The following is a 16,189-nucleotide window of genomic DNA, read 5'->3' as shown; positions in this document are numbered from 1 at the left end:
ATGTTTACCAACCATGTTTACCTTATGAGTTCAGCATGTTAGTAATGCTAACATTTGATAATTAGCATTAAACTCATAGCACAGGGTTATGGGGATATGATTTGTTTTGCAGGCATTGTAAGTAAATGATTGACATTTTGATATGATGATGACACTAAATGAAAAGTTAGGAAATCACCAAAGTCTGAGTGATACATCCTCATGGGATCATTCATGTATGTACACAATTTCATGGCAATCCATCAAACAGACTTTAGTGCAGACTGTCATTGCCATCCCTAGCCACAGCATCGCCAAAACAGATGTAGAAAAGATTGACTGTCACTAATCAAAATAAACTTTTCAACTTATAATTGTGATCTTGTTAACAAATTGTTAATTCTCACTTAAATATTCACAAAAATATTCTGCATGTTCTCTTTTCTACTATAGCTGTTCTTCAAATGTATTTTTTCACAAATAGGCCTAAAAAACTAGTCACTATGTGTGAACAGTTGTTTCTAAATTTGTAGGTGATTGTGTCTGTTGGATGAGCATGCTGCTGACAATGACATTTTGAAGATACTAACAGATCCAGTGAGGATGGACCACACCATGCTGCAGAGTATAAACACCTCCATGAGGAATGCCTGGTTTTGTTCAGCTCTGAGAGGCTGTACACAGCAGCATTCCTCCGCCAGCCTCCCCTCCCTATCCTGCTTCACAGGGACTTCCCTGCTCTCTACTGTACTGAAACTATTCTAATGAATGCTACATAGGCCTTGTGTACTGTAAACTGCTGTATAAATAGTATCGCAGTGCACAGGGTACAAATGCATTACCTGTCTCTCCTCACCCAATCATTCATCCTCATTTTGACAACCTTTACTCTTATAAAAACAAACACAAGTATTATAATAATGAATAGTGGAGTGGGATTTACAATATCATTCAAGTGTACACAAGTTTGAGCATTTGATCTACTGCTATCATCACATTAGCTATAGCTACTAGCTCGTCATTGTCTTTCTAAAATCAAGTTAAACTTTAACTTCAGTTTTTCCCTCAGGCATTATTATATGACTCACAGCTCATGACCACTTTTAAACTTGGATCAGCATGAAAGTCCCTCAGTTAAATCATCATATGTTCTTCTTTGTTTTAAAAAAAAGGGTACAAATCTGTGTGCATAAAAAACTTTGGGGGAGAAGTTCAATGTGACATTTCGTCAAAAAAATATCCAATCACTGACTTTAAAATTCTGTCACATGTACCGGTAACAGAGGGTGTAAGCTAAAGATTAAGCTGTTTGCAAAAATGGATCTTAACTGATTTTACAATCCACAGTGTAAGCCGGTATACTTAGCAGCATTTTATTAACTACGAAGCATTTTGAGTTCACTATCACTCTGACTGGCTTCATCTTCATAGCTACAGCAACTATGGCTAAATGGTAATGTCATTCTCTAACCTTTAGGCTACCAATGCTACTTTTCAGCTGTTCACCATGCCCAAATGATGGACAAATCATGATTTCTCAGAGTTCTGTGTTTCTATGTGAAATAATATTGCGGATATAATTTAAAGATAAAATTTAAACTGAAAAACAGATCTTTCCAAACATGGATGTAAACAATGCACAATTTTAAATCAGCAGCACAAATATTTCAGGAGGTGGGAAATGCATTCAACACATTTGTTAGGCCTCAAGTATACACACTAAGTACTTTTGGTTTGTTTACAAGAAAACTCCACAGAGCAGCTTTAATGTTCCAACCTATAAGAAGCAGGTTAACACACACTTGATACATCAGAAAAGAAAAATAGAGCTGAAATGCACTGTATGTTATTTTATTCTACTTCATCATCATAGGTTATCTGTATTTAATGATTTGTGTCTAATCTGAGTTTAGTTCATTATTTATCATAATCATAGTATCATAGTATTTTTAAAAAGAAACATGATTGAACGTATTCTGTGCTCACAAATCAATGGCAGTTTAAAGAGTGAAGATTAGAGTCACGCGTGTGAGGGAGTGAAGTGTCAGACAGACAGACAAGAAGGCTCCTGAGATTCATCACATAACAGAAATAGAAAGGGAAGTGAAGTCAGAGAGGGAGGAGGGGGAACAGGATTACAGGTGTATTTGTAACGGTCAATCTAAAAATGAATACAAGCACTCTGTTTCTCTCTGCGTTCTACTGCAAAGTGGCTGAGCCTCCTCCCAGTCATTCCTGTTTACAAGGTTGCTTCCTGATGACTTTGCTCTGAGTGTGTCACGGTCCGTCATCTGGTATTCCTCTCAGAAATCAGGATGTATGTATGCTGCACGTGTGTGTGTGTGACTTTATTAATTGTTCCTGTCTTTATAAATCACTCCACACAATCTTTTGATGTACTAATTTTGATGTTTCAGATACATTTCCATTCACTTTCCTGTGATTCAGGATTCCATTCAGCAATGATCTAGTAATGAGTCCACTTTTCTAAACTCAGCTGTCGACTATCCTGTGTGTAGGTTACACATGTTCACATCCTGATACAAAGGACATGACATTGTTCTCTGACTTTCTGAAATGACACATTTGAAATGGTTGACTTAGTTGTCATAACCCATGGGGCTGTGAAAAAAATAGGGAAGTGGGCACACAAAGGCAAGCACAGTTAAAAGTGTTGTATGTTAATAAAGGAAATAGACTAATTTAAGGAAATTAAGCTGTGAGATGTTAGTCAGATGCGTTAGTAGTATGACAGTGCATATGTGTGAAAACTTGAATGTGGCATGTTAAGTATGATAATAGAGACCAAACCTAAAGAGACAAGAGAGCAATAGCAAACCAAAGATACATACAACAATACATCTAATATTACCACCACCATATTAGTGGTTAAAGAAATATGCTCAATTTGAAACCAATCTTGACAACCCTTTCCTCACAATAATTCAGTATTAATTTATCAGGAGGGTCAGGGGGAGTATTGCTCTTTTTCACCATTTCAGTACCCACTTCCTTAGAACACATAAACCCAGAGATGCTCATTAGTAACTATCACCTACAAGCACCTCAATGTGCCATTATAACTCTGTGTTAGGTCCATTAAGTGGAAAATAATGACCCTAAAAATCCACTGAAAAAGACATAAATGTAAGGTCAGGAGGAAATTTATGTGACACGCCCAGTCTTAACACCTTTGTAATTTGGTAGCGTTTGTCTTTGTTGCTTTGCCATGCAGCTGCTCACCAAACTTTGAAAACCTTTAGAGTGTCATAAATTATACACATGTCAAGTCCTCCTCACAGATTCTTGGAAGGCTTTTATACAGAGATAGACTGTGCACACCTGCAGTCACAGCCACACATACTGTACAGTGTACTGCACAAACATAAATGTGTACACATACAGTACACACCCACGTACTGTACATGCACAGGCACACACAGGTACACACATACACACACTCAAACACCAACGCATCATTCACACACGCAGACTCTGCACTTTGTCCCACTGTACAATATCTCACACATGCTTAGTAGGAAGTTTTAATACGTCGGTTGAGCTGAAGACCCTGTAATCAAAGTGAACAATCAGACAGGTCCAGACAGCACCAATGTGGCGCAGAGGGAACACGGAGCGAATACCAAACTGCATCCGAAAATGCCTTAAATATCTCTGCCGTACCTGCTTATTACATTATGGAGGTAATTACTTATCAGATGGATTTGGGGATGGCCAGGGAGAGAAGAGAAGGAAGAGAGCAAACAATGTTGGCATTTTCTATTGAGGTGGTTAAGATAGAGAAACAGGATGTCTAGGTATACAAAGGAAGAAAGAAAGGAAGACATCCCCTCATATTACATATTTATATATGGAAATATTACTTGCACCACAACTTTAAAGCTAAAGCTGTAATTTTTTCACAGGACCAGGATAGTAGTGAGATTTTGATGATGAGATTTCAGTCAGAACTGACTTGTACGATGACAAACAAAGGGAATATGGGTGTTGTAAGTATCTAATATATGGGGACAGGTTCAGTGATCAGGACACAGGTAGGCATATGGAGGGACGGGGAGGAGGAAGCTTGTTGAATAAAAGGATAATGGTTTAACAGGGGAGGAGAGGAAATGAGAGGAGTGGTGCTAAATGAGAGGGTGAGAGCCAAGCGTTAGTTGTTAAAGAGGTAGGGAGAGTGGAAACGGGGAAATCCAGGCTTTACCTCCCAGAAGACAGGGGTGGGGGCGAAGAAGGGGGAGTCGGAGGGTTGGAGGAGGGAGGTATAGGAAAGGAGAACTGCCACTAACTCTCGACTGCTGATGAGGGTCGTTGAGTACAAAACTGCTTGGCGTCTGCTGTAGCAGTGATTTCCATCCCCTCCTACTCCAGATACAATGAAAATTGTGTCTGAAAACAATGCCATCTGCAGAGACAGAGTGGGAAGAAACTTTGGAGTGGCCCAGTTCAGCTGCATGGCAGCCAGGGAACTGTGTCAAGGATGTGATGTCTGGACAACTACAACAGACCAGACTGTGTGTGCAAGGTCTTGCTTTTTGGTAAGGGCCAGTCTATGCTTGTCTGTGTTTCTTTGTTACAAAGTAAACAACAATCAATGAATCCATATTCCTTTTTTTCCCCTCTTAAGCCACACAGTGATGCAGGATGACGCTGTGTAGGGTTAGGGTTAGGGTTAGTTAGGGTTAGGGTTAGCACTTTATATCATTATTAGATAGCAATAGTGGAGAGCTAACAGGAAACAATGGAGGAAAGCTGCCAGCGATGTTATAGTTCATGGTTTAGCGTTCAGGCCATAAAGGCATCAGTATGCTACAACTACAGTGCTTGCCAGTCAGTCACAAAGCATCTAAGAGGCCCTTCCCCCACTCCTTTATAGCATCAAACAATTCTACAGCTGACAATTGCTGTAATATTTTAAGTCTGATAAGCATGTCCAGTATACACAGCAATCAGATAAATGTACGGAGCTGGGAAAGGCGGGGTTTGAACTTCTTTCTCGAACTCTCTTTTTTCATTCTTCCCACATTTCTGTCACTTTTTGTGAGTGAATGCCTTCTAATTGGTATGATTATTTTGTCTCACCCCTCTCTATGAACATTGGCTTTTCATCCAAACTTTGTGTTTTCAATTCAAAACTTCTGTTTTGCCAAATCGTAACACTAAGTCGCTGAAGCCTTATATTCATCAAACATCAAAATCAATGTCCTCATCTATCCCTTAACTAACTTCTTTTAGCACAAAGACTGGAAACAGCTAGCCTGGCAATGAGTCATTCTGAACAGTCCTAAGATGGGTTTAAAACCGGTGCACTGTAAGGCAGCTCAATCACAATGATGCTACACTGACGTATAAACCGGAAATCTCTCTTACCCGGCCTTCTTCCTGGACTCCACATGGCTTCAACAGCAGCTGCTCTACCTCTCTGTGCCTCTCTCTCTCTCTCTCTCTCTCTCTCTCTGTTTAATTCCCCTCCTCATCCTGCCTCTCCTCTCGCTCTTCTTCCTCTTCCCTCCTCTGGGTTTGTTTGTTCTCCCTCAGCTCCCAGGTGTTTTCCTGCACAGCTTCATGGCCGCTTAAGCTCCTCTTCCGTTCTGACTCAGGTACAGAACCGATGGCTTCCACTGGCCACAATACCCACCGCACTGATCAATCCACACACCTGTGATTACAATATGCACATGTGATAATCAAATCAATACACTGACATACAGTAAATCACACTCTCACACAAAACAACATACACACCTAGGAACACATGACACATTCATACACACACACACACACACACACACACACAGTACGTCACACACCCATGCACACACACGCCGCCTTATTCCAGCTCCCTCACTCTTTCTCCCTCATCCAACAATAACACAACAAACCTTGCTTCCTGTGCGTGGGGGAACAATAGTAGGATAGCTTTGATGGCCAGAGGTAGTTTGTCGTAGATACTCCCTTATCAGCCCCAACATCACCAGATCAGCTATAGATCCTGTCAGTATGGAACAGCTTTATGTCAGGATGTCAGGGTGTCCGGATGTATGGATGTACAATTAAACTGCATTAACAGACAGAAGCTTATTTTTGCAATAATCAGCATGGATATACATATAAGGGCTCTTCCACCACCCCAAACCACACCCACTATATCTGTTACAAGGGTCATCTGTATAAAAAATGAACATGAACTAAAAGAAATGTTCAGACCAAATAACATTATGTGAAAATACTGAGTCTATTTAAACTAAAAACAAGAACAAGTAGATTTAAGAAGTCTGATGTCAGTCTGATTGTGCATTTATCTTAAAAGCTCCCAGTTTCTTTAAATATTCTTGGCACAATAAAAAAAACTACCTACAAACAGAAGACAGACAAAGTGAGCAACTAACTGGTGAACATAGTGGAGCATTCAGTGGCTAAAGAGCCAGACATTTTCCCAAGAGTTAATAGAGAATAAATATCAGACGAAAGAAATTGGTGGATGGCCAGGAACATGACTCCAAATGAATAGTGGTTGCTAGATTGGTAATTAGGAAATACTTCTCAAAAAACCCAATTATGCTTATGCCAATTATGCTTAAGGGATTTGCTCTCCTTTGTTAATCTTTGCAAACAATGTATTATTGAAGTTGTAAAACAGTATATGGTTCGTCATATCAGCAGGCAGTTTAGGTTTAAGTCAACTCTGAACTCATCCATTGTTCCATCATTACAAATACATGTTGCAACAAGCCAAACATAACATGATTGTAATCAATATCTCAAAGTTTCCAGAAATGTAAAGCTCAAAGATGCATTAAGCAAAATCTTGAGTTTAATTATTGAGCGTTTTATAGCTGCAATAAACTTTGGACTTTACAGTCACATGTAGAAACAATAAAATATAACAATATTAGTGCACACAGCTGCACATAAAGCATACAAACTCAGTGTCCAATCACTCACACACACACACGCACACACATATAGTTCATCTCTCATTTCCCTACTCTGTTGTCTCACTCTTCCATGTGTATCAATACTGCCATTGATTCAATGAGCCACAGGCGTTACCGGGGTCAGAGCTGTGTTGGGATATCAGTTGCCCCTGGCAACATCTCTTTTGGTCCACCCCCACATCCTACATGCAGCCCCTGTCCCTTTTGTCCATGCACTGCACTGTATACCCAATGATGCACCGTGTGTTTTTGTGTGTGCATCACTATGGAGCTCTGGCTTTTCAACAGCTGTGTACGGCTGTTGAAGTATGTGTGTCTCTGTGCGACTGCGTGTGTGTTCTGCGTGGGAGAAAGGAGGCGATGAGTCATAGCACACATACCACCAGGACACAACAGCACCCCCTGTTGCTGGGGCAGGGGAAACCCCGGCAATGTGGGTGTATTGTCTGGAAGAATAGAGCTGACCGTGACATCATAAGACGTCTCTCTCCTACACCAGTCAGTCGAAAAGGTCGGGGAGGAGAGGAGGAGGGGAGAGGGCAACAGGTGGAGGCAGTGCTTCTTTCTTTTGGACAATTTTTCTTTTCTTTTCTTTCTTTGCACGCAACTTTGCATGACTACTGCTGGCGAAGACTCACCATTCACTCATTCCTGAGTTGTGATAATACTTTGATAACTGCATCTATCATCAGCTATTAACTTTTTTGAATGAGTCTCACTGTTTTTTTCCCTGAGGGACTTAGCAAGAGCATTGATTGAGCTGTGATGCCAGGGGAAGAAAACTCCTACTGTTGGATCTTTCTATGACAACGACTGTGTGTGTGTGTGTGTGTGTGTGTGTGTGTGAGAGAGAGAGAGAGAGAGAGAGAGAGAGAGAGAGAGAGAGAGAGAGAGAGAGAGAGAGAGAGAGAGAGAGAGAGAGAGAGAGAGAGAGAGAGAGAGAGAGAGAGAGAGAGAGAGAGAGAGAGAGAGAGAGAGAGAGAGAGAGAGAGAGAGAGAGAGAGAGAGAGCTTGTATGCACTTTTATGATGCTGTGACATATGTTGACATATGTGAGATCATATTCATTATTCGATGAAATAACGTCTTAGCAGCCATCTGTTCTACTCTGTAATGTAGTTACATCATGCAATGATGATATCATTCTTGATAATGCATTATCACAGTAATCAAGTGGCAAGCACCAGGTTTTAGGCTGAAGCCAATACGGAAGTTCCTTAAAGTGCAGTGCCACCAAAAGCCAGTAGATGCTGGCTCCAAAAATTCTGGCTCCAATTGACACCCATTCACAAATTTCAAACTTCTCTCCAATTCAGTCATATTTTTAACAAGTAATTATGGTCTCATCCATTAAATTCATGTGCTTCAATCAATCAATCAATCAATGCTTGTGGTCATGTAGGAAATTACTGCTCCGTCATTAAGATTTGAAGAATTATAGTAGCTTTTGGCACTTTTCCACTATACAGTTCTATGACTACTCTGCTCGACTCGACTCGGTTTGGTACCAGGAACAACATTTTCCATTACTTCATAGTACCTCCTCAACGTGGGCCGGGTCGTTCTAACGCGGCTGTGCGAAACTACCATGACACAAATACAAAAACAATGGAGGACATGGTTTACTGTGGCTTTTTGTCACACACAAAGCAAAAGAAGAGAGCCTAATCACTGTAACGCTGTTGCTGGTATTTAAAAACAGTGGGTGATTCTTGTGTCGGACGTTGTGCTCATGACTCTTCCAGTGACGACACTCTCTGACTAATCAGTGGCCAGCAGTCTGTTGATGTCACATTTTAGTATCGACTCGGCTCGCTTGGAACCTCGCCAGAGCAGGTACAATCCCAAACAGGAAAGCAAAAAAAACCTAGTAGAGTCGAGTCAAGTCGAGCCGAGTAGTGCTAGAACTGTATAGTGGAAAAGTGGCATTTGATGTCCTCTGTGTAGGTGTTGATTGACAGCTGTGATTGATGGTTTGTTCACCTACTGATCTCACCCACTCAGGGACACACTGAGTCAGACTATTGTGACAATATTTTGGTCATTTATGACAGTTGCAGTTGCTGGTACAAAAGGCAACACCCCACACTCCTTACTTGAAGGTCCTGTCTCCAACTCCAACTCTGGGCTTCAAACCTGCACCAATGTAAACTAATGAGTCATACCTCGCTACATCTACAGTGTATGAGCGGAATACAAAACATTCAATGAAATGTAGGCCATAAAAAATAAATTAAAAAAGGAACATTCAATACTGCTGCATTTTGTATGCATGCATCTGTTTTTTGCATGAATGATGTCACCACATTGTGTCATCGGGTGTGTTCTTATCCAGGAAACATCTACTTTATTAAGTAAGAATTGTCTTGTCGACAGGTAAACCTTTGATCCAAAAGTGGGAGGAGCAACCCTGTGTGTGCATGTGTGTGTTTGTGTGTGTTTATTGGGGAGAAGGGCCCTGTGAAACAGCCAGTATTAACGCTCAACCTTCTGCACCTTTGTAGTACGCCGACCTGGTTCACTAAAGCACACACTAACACACATCTACACAAGGACAGGACACACGCACACACATCAACTCATACGCTCACTCTCACACATGTACATGTGCACACACGCAGCAGGGAGAGGAAACTGCAACACAATGATAAGGTCTGGGAACACAATGGGCTCAGCAGTGCACAGACAGAAGCCAGGACCAGTTTAGCTCTGAAAGGTCAACAAGCCTCTCCAGGCTTTCATTCAGTTCCCCCAGTTATTATTGTTCAACATTATAATGATTACTCTGATGGCCTTTATTTTGCAAATGTGGGAGCCATCCGGAAATACCAATGAAATATGAAAATGCGGGCCAGACCGGAGAGGAGAGGGGAAAAAAGGTTACTTATTTTGGAGGGTGAACTTCTTTGACGTCAAGTTTCCCATGGCCAGGCCCAGTCTTGGATCGGACATGTATGTTCATCAGACATTTCTGGTGAGGTGCCAAAGTAATGGACATCTGCCCAAAAGACAAATGAACAATTCTTATCATGATAATAATGAATGTACTATTAGACAAAATATAATGTGAGAGCTGCATACTATCTGGCTTGTGTTCACTTTAAAACAATATGCTGAACTGGCAAACCAACTAAGAAATAGTCAAGAAATTAAAATACACTACAAAGCTATGCTTTTAGACTTTGTGCACATTCTATCTACAGCAAAAAGAAAAGAAAATTGACAAGAATGTGGGGAAAAAATGTACTGAAATGATAAGGTCATACAGTAGGAGAGATCATACAAAGGAGTTTTTTTTTGTTATCAAGGAGTGTGTGAAGCATCTCCAAACAACAAATACATTTTTATCCAGTAGTCAATAAATATTGCCTTGTTGTCATGTTTCCCATAAACTTGCAACCTAAAAACTGTACAGTCATTATAACTTAAAAATGCATCCTCGAGGGAAATACAGATTATAGATAAAATTACAAGGAAAAAATGCATGCTTCCTGCTTGCTTTATATGGTCATCATCTCTGTAACTTAACCTTCGAAATGCCATTTTGCTACATTAGGTACTGTTTGCTTTGATTATGATGTTTTTTGTTGTCTAATGCCACATAGAATAAGCCCATGACAAACCTTCCTACTGCTGCTCTACTGATGCTGCATCAGGACATCAATTCAGCCCACCAGTGGCGCCGACCCCGGGAGCATGTCTGAGTGAATGTCTGACTGATCCTCAAAGCGGTGAAGGAGCAGAGCAGGTCACTGCCCACCCCAAAATGTCACGTCCCTTACATAATGTGCATGTATTTTCTGTCGTGACACACCAGCTATACCCTCTACCCGCTCTGAAGTCTTCCAACAGCACAAAAGGTCATGCATTAGAGAGGAGAGAATGGTCCTGGCAAGCAAGCCTTGCAACACGCAAAAGGTTAGTATGGGGGTGCTAACCTTGCATGAGTGGGAATTTTGGACAATTGGAGAGTTTTCTTTGTGCCTTTCTCTGACCTTGATGCTGAAGTATTGATTACATCACAGTTTGCCTGTAAGTGACCTATGAAGCTGTACATTCAAATCTGAGTCCGGCTTTGTTAAACTGTTTTGGTCAGTGGCCAACTGGACATTTGGAGTAGAGGCCTGTGACCTCAGAGGGTGACTCAGCTCGCTGTCATACAAAAGTGACTAATTCATCAATTAAGCCATTTTATATTGCATCCATCATCATTAACGGTAACACCAAACACAAATCATGAATTCAATAATCAGCATTGTAGTGGTACCATTGAAATTATAAACATGACATGCCATGAAAGGACTGTTTTATTTTAATTCATGTTCCATGCCAAAAAACTTGACCTTTGCCCAATTACTTTTTTTCCTCTGGAAAATGTTTACTGAAGTTCCAAAGCTATGAAAACCTCTAGGGACAGACAAAAACTTAAGAAACTGCTGCCAACATCTAAAAACAGCATGATTAAATACAGAGAGCTTGGTCATGGCAGCCAATTTCAATTTAGGCAGTAGTTTCTCACCATCTCAAAAACTTCCAAACCCCAAATATAGTTCTGCAGCACAGGGTTACATGAGAATCTGTAATTGAGGAGTTATGTTTTTGTTGCTATGAGTGATACTTTTTAGCGTATGAAGATCTGTTTTCCGCATGTTCAAAAGCAGTAATCTCATCAAAGAGACAGACAATTGGAGCCTCGTAAGTGCTAATGACTGTTTGCTGATGTTATACGCAAACACTCACCTGTGGTTATGAGACAGAGATTCTTTCCAGTTTTCATTTGCATTCTTAGAAACAGAATCTTTCTTTCTTTGAAAATATGTGCCAGAAAGAAGTGCATTTATCCATGAAGACAAAAAACAGAAAAAACATTGTTTATAGAATGTAGACCATAATACCTTTTACTGGTTCTGCATGTTTTAGTTCATGAGCTATACACGACTTACATTTAACATTACTTTTCTAAAGCACACTATACATTTGAAATTGATTTTCTGGCTTCCAGTTAATACTACAAGATAAGAATAAATCTAAAAATGTATGGCACCCATTGAAAAATAAAGTGTAAAGCAATGAAACAAGAATTTAAATATGTATGAGCTAAAATATGCAAAAGCTTTAAAGTCCATTCAATTTCCATAAACAAAGTGATTTTTTTTTTTTTTTTTTTTTTTGTATTTTAAATGAGCTGAATGACTTGTTGAGGTTGGGGAAAGTGGGGACAATAGAAAGCTTCATCTCAAAATAATAACAAACAAACAATAATGTTGATGCACTAAAGCGTTCTAAAAGTCTGACATGGTTCAATACTTAAAGCATTTGGTTTGGACAGGTGTCAGCTCAACAGGTCTAATTGGTCTCATATTTCTATTTTCAAACCACAGACTTAATAAAGATGGATCGACTGAGGTGTGACATCAACCATTTGTAATGGTGCCAGTTTTAAACCCAGAGTTGCTGCTTATGGTTTGTGCCATCGTTTCTGTTTGGAGCCAGGACCGTCCAAATAAGTGTGGGGTGTTCCCCTTCACGCTCTGGAAACATGCCATGCTACCTGAGAGTGAAGCTAAAGATAGCTTACTGGGAACACCGTGTGGTGTGCTTATACTAACATTAGCTACTATAGCTACTAACAGGTATCGTAATCAAGTAACTCAACTTAATTCAACTTCCCAAAATATTGTGACATTAGTCCAACTCAGTGCGAGACCCAGAGCCGTGGAGAGCAGCAGGTGAGCCAATACATGATTAGCTTAGCTAGGCTAGCAGTATTCTCCTGAATTAAGCTAACGGGCTGCTGGCAGTAGGTTTATATTAGTACAGACCAGACATGAGATAAGAAGATTTATACAACTCAGCAAGAAAAGCAAAAAAGGTTTATGTAAGCTACCCAAATGTTGAACTATTACTTTAAAGCTACTTTGTTGTGTAGCTCTCCAGCTTTACATATCTCATATCAGCTTCTAGTGCTGTGTGCTTTGAATGAAGGTCCAGTGTTGTGTGCCATGTTAGGGTAAGGTAAGGTATCTTTATTGATCTTGCTAGGGAGAAATTCAAAAACGGACAACAGTAGCCATGTAGCTAATGGTGAAAGTGATAAAAAAAAAAATAATAATTTAATTAATTAAATCAAATTAACTTACATTAAATTAAAACAGTTCCTACAATAAACAATCTCTGTGTAAAATAATCTGCAATTATATAAAGCTGCAATATATATCAATTCCTGATACAAGTGTGTAATGTTCCTGGGATTAAATAGTAAGGACAGCCTCAGTCTTTTTAGTGGGAGTGGGAGGTACTGGGAGCTGTGGTGTTGTGCAGTCTGATGGCTGACGATGTGAACACAAAACAACAAATACAGTCAAATGCAACAGCCAAACCTTTGACTGGTATTGTAAATGTATCTGAAAATACTGAAGGACTTGAGAGTGTATATGAGTGTGTGAATAAATGCCCAGTGGCTCTGCATCAGTGCAAATGCATGGAGGTGGGAGGGAAGCTACACTTCATTGTCACTCTTCATTGTCCATGTGGTTGTCGCTTGCTCGTTAAAAGCTAATTTCTCCCCACCACCACCATCTCCAGTCCTCACCACCACCACCACCAGCCCTCCTTCTTCCCCTGGCTCTCTGTCTTGTGCGATCAACAATAGTCTATTCTGTGCTGTCCCATGCGAGTGGAGACACACCCAAAGCCAAGGCCACGGTGTGAGGGGAGATTGTTGGATGGTGGCCAACTGAGAGGGACACTGGCCCGATTCTCGTCTGGGAGTGTGGATCCTGCCCCGACAAGAGGCCAGAGGTGGTCTTTATCGTTTGGCTGTAAATTCTAGTGGTCATCCAGTGTGTGTGTGGGTGTGTGCATGTTTCTGTGGTGCTACAACTTGTATCTTGCCACAGCTTTTTTTTCTCTCCGTTTAAATGTAATCTATGTTTCTCACCTCCTGACAGATCATATCATCTGGTTGTTGGAGCCCCCAAAAAGTCCCCACCTCCTCACGTACACACACACACACGCCAAGGCTCGGTCACAATACAGCCCCTGATCTCGGCCGGGCCACTAGCTGAAGGTCATTGTATCGACCCGTTATTCTCTATCATGACAATCTGTTCCTAAGTGCCACAGCTGGACCCCCTCTCACACTCACACACACTCTGCTGCCTCCCTCTGATAAGCCAGACTCTCTTCATTGTCTGATAACATAAATATGACACACCAACACACCATCTGAGGGTCCCTGTCTGCACCAGCCAGCCTAATTATATAATTATCCCTTGTCTGATTGTGCCTGTGCAGCTGAGACGAGGGAGGGCCTTTGTGTGGCCGGTGGAATGCGGTGCGCTTGGCATTTTTCAGCGAAAGGGCAGCTTTCTGGAAGCCGCTGCCAAAGGAGAGGAGAGGAGGGTGAGAGGGTGAGATCACGGCTGTTGATGCCCACTCTTCTTTTTCCCTCTCTTCTGGCTCTATCATTCAATCCATCTTTCTGGGACTCTTTTATTCTGTCAGTCTGTCTCTATAGGTCTCTCTATCTGTCTCTCCATCTAGAACTCTCACTTCTGGACAATCCCATCTCTCTTCTGTGTGTGTCATTCTCCGTCTCCCCAACACTCCCATTTAAATCTCCGTTGTCCCTCCGAGCCTTCAAATTTGGCACATTCAGCTGTCTTGCAGATAAAGTGGCCTTTTGAGGTGGAATGCACAGGATTTGGCTCTCCGATGATAAGAGCCGACAGGTTGCGCTGTTACAGAGAAGCGGAGTGGCTCATGGCTACCGCTCTGATGCCTGATAGTGGACTTGGAGGCGACTACTCTGCCACATGATAGGAGAGCATTGCTATTGTTTCTGCTCAAGAGCTTTGAGGGGATAAGAGAGACTTGAGCACAAGCAGGTGTTAGGAGAGATTACAGTATAGGCCTAGAAAGTATGTCTGCTATTACCACATTTTTGAATCAAAGTCAAGACCAACAAGGCAGGCGTCACATAAACCATGTTCTCTTACACTACAATAGCGGATCCAGATCTTTTTCTGACATTTACATCAAGGGCCTCATAGTCTTCACATGGCGCTACTGGTGATTTTATGAGTTTCATTACTTTATCAGAAGCCTTTTATACTCACTAATGAAAACAGCAGGGTTAAGGGTATTTTGGCGCCAAAGCGCCTCCTCTAGATTCCTGTGTGTGCTGCTGTATAATTCAAGAACTCCTAGTCATTTCAGCAGGCCCTGAGAATGATTTAAAATATTCACAACATCTAAGGGGAATTTATGTAAACCAAGTTCTGGTTTTGAAATATTCAAAATGTTGTCTCTTTTTTTAAAGTTGAAATTCGTGCTGCAAATCAGCTGCAGTAAACAGGTTTATCAGAGACCTGAGACAGCATTGTTCAACCACAAGGGTAAGTAGAAAATCTGCACGCTGTCTGCAGCAGAACGCTGCTAACTGCTTGAGAAATTCCCATAGAATTCTAAGCTGTCTGTCTGATCCATGCGCCCGCTCGTCAAAGCCCCCCCTCTAGTGATCACACAGCATGGAGTATGTGAAAGAATGCTGTCAGGACATAGCAGGACACTGGGGGCCCAGTATTCCCATCTCGAGCTTCCCTCCATGCCCTCCATGATTTTTAAATGACATATATAAAAGATACAAACAAATGTGAAAATTTGATCACAGTTCTACTGAAGACAGTGCCAGACAGACCCCAAGACAACATGTTCAAATAAACAGAGAACTTGGATGTGAGTTTTGAGTGAGGAGCCAAGAGTAGGACCTCTCCCACTATCAGCATGGCTGTGAGAGCTCCATTGTTTTGCCCGTCTCAAATAGCCCTGACAAATTGTGCTGAATGTAGAACCTCTGTCTAAACTACAGGCATCTTCCAAAAACATGCTGGCACGGCACCAACTCTGCATTTTCCCATCAGTGAAATGATCTTCAGCCAGCATCACTCCACAGCATCGTAGCTGGTCAGTGCCATTTCTGAGAATGTGAAGGGCATCTCAGATGTGCAGATAAAATCATCTATAGTGTTATACAGAGAATTGTTTTAAGCTTAAGCCTTTAGCTTAGGTTGAATAACATAAATAGGTCTTCAATAGCTTTCATTGATGATTTTTGTAAATGCTTCAAAACAAAAGCAATTCTTTTTCAAAGATTAATGTATGCAGGCAACAGTTCTCATTATGTCATTGGGAAACTTTTTTTTCACATGCTAACAAACCCTTTCTTTCATACCTCCATCCTCCTTTTCTGT

The sequence above is a fragment of the Scomber japonicus genome, chromosome 18 (assembly GCF_027409825.1).
Source record: "Scomber japonicus isolate fScoJap1 chromosome 18, fScoJap1.pri, whole genome shotgun sequence".
Classification (NCBI taxonomy): domain Eukaryota; kingdom Metazoa; phylum Chordata; class Actinopteri; order Scombriformes; family Scombridae; genus Scomber; species Scomber japonicus.
The sequence above is the reverse complement of the archived record's forward strand: the minus strand, read 5'-3'. Positions refer to the sequence as shown.